Source organism: Phocoena phocoena, chromosome 8 (genome assembly GCF_963924675.1).
Source record: "Phocoena phocoena chromosome 8, mPhoPho1.1, whole genome shotgun sequence".
In the NCBI taxonomy this organism is placed as follows: domain Eukaryota; kingdom Metazoa; phylum Chordata; class Mammalia; order Artiodactyla; family Phocoenidae; genus Phocoena; species Phocoena phocoena.
The window spans coordinates 14,872,840-14,878,511 of NC_089226.1; positions in this window are offsets into that span (position 1 = coordinate 14,872,840).

The following is a 5,672-nucleotide window of genomic DNA, read 5'->3' on the forward strand; positions in this document are numbered from 1 at the left end:
CTGGCTATTGTAAATAGTGCTGCAATGAACATTGGGGTGCATGTATCTTTTTGAATTATGGTTTTCTCCAGATATATGCCCAGGAGTGGGATTGTTGGGTCATATGGTAGTTCAATTTTTAGTTTTTTAAGGAACCTCCATACTGTTCTCCATAGTGGCTGTATCAATTTATATAACCACCATCAGTGTAAGAGGGTTCCCGTTTCTCCACACCCTCTCCAGCATTTATTGTTTGCAGATTTTTTTTTAAAAAAAAATTTATTTATTTATTTTTGGCTGTGTTGGGTCTTCGTTTCTGTGTGAGGTCTCTCTCTAGTTGCGGCAAGCGGGGGCCACTCTTCATCGCGTTGCGCAGGCCTCTCACTATCATGGCCTCCCCTGTTGTGGAGCACAGGCTCCAGACGCGCAGGCTCAGTAGTTGTGGCTCACGAGCCTAGTTCCTCCGCGGCGTGTGGGATCCTCCCAGACCAGGGCTCAAACCCGTGTCCCCTGCATTGGCAGGCAGACTCTCAACCACTGCGCCACCAGGGAAGCCCCTGCAGATTTTTTGATGATGGCCATTCTGACCGGTGTGAGGTGATACCTCATTGTAGTTTTGATTTGCATTTCCCTAATAATTAGTGATGTTGAGCATTTTTTAACATGTTTGTTGCCCATCTGTATGTCTTCTTTGGAGCAATGTCTATTTAGTTTGAAAATATTTTCTCCCTTTCTGAGAGTTGTCTTTTCGTCTTGTTTGTGGTTGTCTTTGTTGTGCAAAAGCTTTGAAGTTTCATTAGGTCCCCTTTGTTTATTTTTCTTTTTATTTTTGTTACCCTAGGAGGTGGGTCAAAAAAGATCTTGCCACGATTTACGTCAAAGGGTGGTCCGCCTGTGTTTTCCTCTAAGGGATTTATAGTGTCAGGCCTTAGCTTTAGGTCTTTAATCCATTTTGAGTTTGTTTATTTATTTATTTATTTTTTATAATGGGTTTTCTAAATTTAGATTTTTTAAAAACATCTTTATTGGAGTATAATTGCTTTACAGTGGTATGTTAGTTTCTGCTTTATAACAAAGTGAATCAGCTATACATATACATATGTTCCCATATCTCTTCCCTCTTGCGTCTCCCTCCCTCCCACCCTCCCTATCCCACCCCTCTAGGTGGTCACAAAGCACCAAGATGATCTCCCTGTGCTATGTGGCTTCTTCCCACTAGCTATCGGTTTTACATTTGGTAGTGTATATATGTACATGCCACTCTCTCACTTTGTCCCAGCTTACCCTTCCCCCTCCCCGTGTCCTCAAGTCCATTCTCTAGTAGGTCTGTGTCTTTATTCCCATCCTGCCTCTAGGTTCTTCATGACCATTTTTTTTTTTTTACACTCCATATATATGTGTTAGCATACGGTATTTGATTTTCTCTTTCTGACTTACTTCACTCTGTATGACAGACTCTAGGTCCATCCACCTCACTACAAATAACTCAATTTCGTTTCTTTTTATGGCTGAGTAATATTCCATTGTATATATGTGCCACATCTTCTTTATCCATTCATCTGTCGATGGACACTTAGGTTGCTTCCATGTCCTGGCTATTGTAAATAGAGCTGCAGTGAACATTGTGGTACATGTCTCTTTTTGAATTATGGTTTTCTCAGGGTATATGCCCAGGACTGGGATTGCTGGGTCATATGGTATTCTATTTTTAGTTTTTTAAGGAACTTCCATACTGTCCTCCATAGTGGCTGTATCAGTTTACATTCCCACCAACAGTGCAAGAGGGTTCCCTTTTCTTCACACCCTCTCCAGCATTTATTGTTTGCAGATTTTTTGATGATGGCCATTCTGACTGGTGTGAGATGATACCTCACTGTAGTTTTGATTTGCATTTCTCTAATGATTAGTGATGTTGAGCATCCTTTCACGTGTTTGTTGGCCATCTGTATATCTTCTTTGGAGAAATGTCTATTTAGGTCTTCTGCCCATTTTTGGATTGGGTTGTTTGTTTTTTTGATATTGAGCTGCATGTAAATTTTGGAGATTAATCCTTTGTCAGTTGCTTCATTTGCAAATATTTTCTCCCATTCTGAGGGTTGTCTTTTTGTCTTGTTTATGGTTTCCTTTGCTGTGCAAAAGCTTTTAAGTTTCATTAGGTCCCATTTGTTGATGTTTGTTTTTATTTCCATTTCTCTAGGAGGTGGGTCAAAAAGGATCTTGCTGTGATTTATGTTATAGAGTGTTCTGCCTATTTTTTCCTCTAAGAGTTTTTTTTTTTTTTTTTTTGTGGTACGCGGGCCTCTCACTGCTGCGGCCTCTCCCGTTGTGGAGCACAGGCTCCAGACGCGCAGGCTCAGCGGCCATGGCTCGCGGGCCCAGCCGCTCCGCGGCACGCGGGATCCTCCCGGACCGGGGCACGAACCCACGTCCCCTGCATCGGCAGGCGGACTCTCAACCACTGCGCCACCAGGGAAGCCCCCTCTAAGAGTTTTATAGTGTCTAGCCTTACATTTAGGTCTTTAATCCATTTTGAGTTTATTTTTGTGTATAGTGTTAGAGAGTGTTCTAATTTCATTCTTTTACATGTAGCTGTAAGTGGAGCTACATTTTTGAAGGGTTTCCTTAATTCTGCAAATATCAAGAACCCTCTATAACACAGTCATCATTATCTTTCTCTTTTACCAAAGGCTCTCAGGTCTCCACTTGGAGGCCTGGAGCCTCTTTTTGTTCAGCCATGGCTAAGAGTCATTAAATGTCTCCTTCTCACCTGTCAGCTCTCAATAAGGAGTATGTCAGTAATTTATAGTATGTGAATTGAAGGCAATAGCCTGTCCAAGACATACCAGAGAGGGGACACGTGTTGACATGATAAGGAGAGGGGGGAGGAGGAGTCTTTCATATACTAAGAGTTCATGGGAAGGAAGTAGTTTCATTTCTGGGCTATAAGGTAACATGCTGTCCTGGGCTAAGGGGCCCTTTTCCATTTCCTCAATTATTGTTTTCATAGGATGATGACCTTCAGGATACCGAGTGAGATGGATGGATGGTGACTGTACATCTGTTGCTCTGGGTGGAAGGGGATACTTGGGCTAAGAGCTGGAGGGTGGGCTGGGCAGCTTCTCCATACGTTCCTTCCTGCAGAGGGTGCTTTCCCCCGGGAAGTGTGGGCATGCCCCTCCAGAGTTTGACTTGCCCACATCAAATCTGAATTCAATTCATCCAAGGTTTGGCTTCCATTCTAAGGAGGAGGAAGAGGAAGCCCACCTCTCTCCCACGAGCCTACCTCTCCACAAATCTTCCTCTTATACACAGGCATGGAGTCAAAGTTGAGAGTCCAAGTCCACAGCTGTCAAATATAATTTTGCCCCAAACGAAAATAGCCCTGCAAGGGACCATGGAAAAGACCTGCTTGCTCCCTCATGCCCTTCGCCTAGGGGTGGTTGTCTACTAAATCCAGGGCCATGAAGGCATATGGCGTAGGGAATGGCTTCAAGGTCAAATAGGCCTGGTTTATATCTTGCCTCTGCCTCTCTCTTCAGTATTGCAAAGTTTATGTCAATTCTTTGAGGCTATTTCCCAGATATAAAATACATTGTGGGGACTAAATGAGGTCAGTTAGGGGCTAGAGCCTGGTCTGGGCCCTCCATCCTCTTCCAGTGTGTTTCCCCCAGTTGATTTGTCTTCTGATGATTCAGTCCCCAACTCCCATTAATTTTTATTTCTATGGGCAGGAAGCCCTTGCAACCCTAAATACCTAAGTCCCTCTTCCCATTCGAAGAAAGAGTTAGGAAGCTGAGCTCAGGGAAGGGCTTTGCATAGCTCCAAGGGGTGACGTTCTGAAGGGTATGAAACCTGATGGAGATGGAGCAAGCTGGATCTCCTGGTAGATCCAAGCAGTTTTGTTACTCAAATTTGTAGTATTTTAAGTCTCTAGGACACCAGATGCTCCCATATTCAAAGGCTTCCAGAAGCAAGCAGGCTTTTGCCAACAGAAAGCAGCATAAGGGTAGAGGGGGTGGGGCCACCCAAGAATAATGGATAATCTGGCACCGTCAGAGTTTGGCTATTGGAATTGAAAACAATTCAGCCTGTCTGTCCACTGTGGACCTGCAGAAGATGTGCCTCCTATTAAAGGCTGCAGCCTTCCGCCAGCCCTTTGGTCTTTTATTTCTCTTTGCCACCCCACTCTTTCTCCTTCTGGCTAGCCCATATGCTTGCATGTCTATACTGGCAATCATCTTTTATAAAACGCTAGCTCTGTGTGTGTGTGTGTGTGTGTGTGTGTGTGTGTGTGGAAGGGGTCACACTGCCACTGATTTGGCTCAGTTGCTTAGACCCAAAGAACCTTAGGTTGCAAGTTTTATCCCAACACAGACCAGTTATCTTCTTACTTAAGAATAAACAAAGTTTCTCAAGACTCCTGACCTTCTGTCCTGGCCAGCTGGTTTGCAAATGTGGTTTGGTCTTCCTCAAGGGAGATCAGGCGATCCATTACCACATCTATAAAGCCCAACTTTCGAAACACCCCTTCTTTATCAAAAAATAAGGGAACTTGGAGTTTTCACAGAAAGCTAAACCCTTTCTTATTTCATAGGTGGTGAGAGCAATAGTGATTTACTTGTCCCAGAACTTTCAAAGCCCTTGTCTGAACTCCACATCATATATTCATGGCCTTCTGAGGTTGGGTGCCATCTTGTCTACCCATCCACGTCTCTCATTTTTTTTTTTTTTCCGTGACAGGAACCCTCTGCTCCATATACCTTTGTCTTTTGTGCTTCTGAGCCTTTGCTCTTGGTGTTCCCCTGCCTGGAATTCCCTTTTCCTTCTTGCCTGCCCAAGTCAACATTCCTTCAAGGCCCTGCTTGAGTCTCGCCTGGGTGATCTCCTATTTCTCACATCTTCCTAGATGTCTCTACACTTACCAGATTTTATCTTCTGATGTTCTCTAATTGTTTCATGGGTGTGAGGCTTTCTTTTCTGCAAGAGATCTTAAACTCTTAGAGATCCTGTTTAGGTCTTTTCTGTGAGCTTTGCAGCATCTGACTCAATGTGGGACAGTCCCTTGTTGAATGGAATTCCTAGGGTGTGGAGTGGCTGGACCTGGCTCCCAGTCCTGGTTCTACCACACTTTGGCTGTGAAAGGTCAGGCTGTTAGAGTTTCTGCTGTTTCCCCAGATGTAAAATAGACATTCATTCATTCATTTTCATCTGCTCAGGGACCAGTAGTGGCCCAACACAAACTAAAAAGAATAAGACACAACCCCTGTCTTTAAGAAGCTACAGTCTAGTTGGGGAGATAAGATGTATAAACAAAAAATGACAATACTCCCTGACTCGGGCAACCCAGGTGTACTGCAGATGGGAATTGATACATTTGTCTCTCTATTTAGAAGGTAAGCTCTCAAAGGGTGAGCTGTATATCACTCGTTTCTGGGTCTCTGGTTTCTAGCCTAGTGTCTGGCACATAGGGGACATCAAATAGATATTTGAGTTTGTTGGCTGAGGGAATTGATAAATGAGTGAATGGACCCAGGGTCACAGCAGCAGAGAGAGGAGAGGTATGTAGGTACGACAAAGAAGGGGTTACTTTGTAGCAGATTTTTGAAGAAGGGCTAGGAGCTGGCTGAGTAGACAAGGGAGGAAGGGCATTCCTAGAAGAGGAAACTGCAAAGGCAGAGACACCATGATGTAAA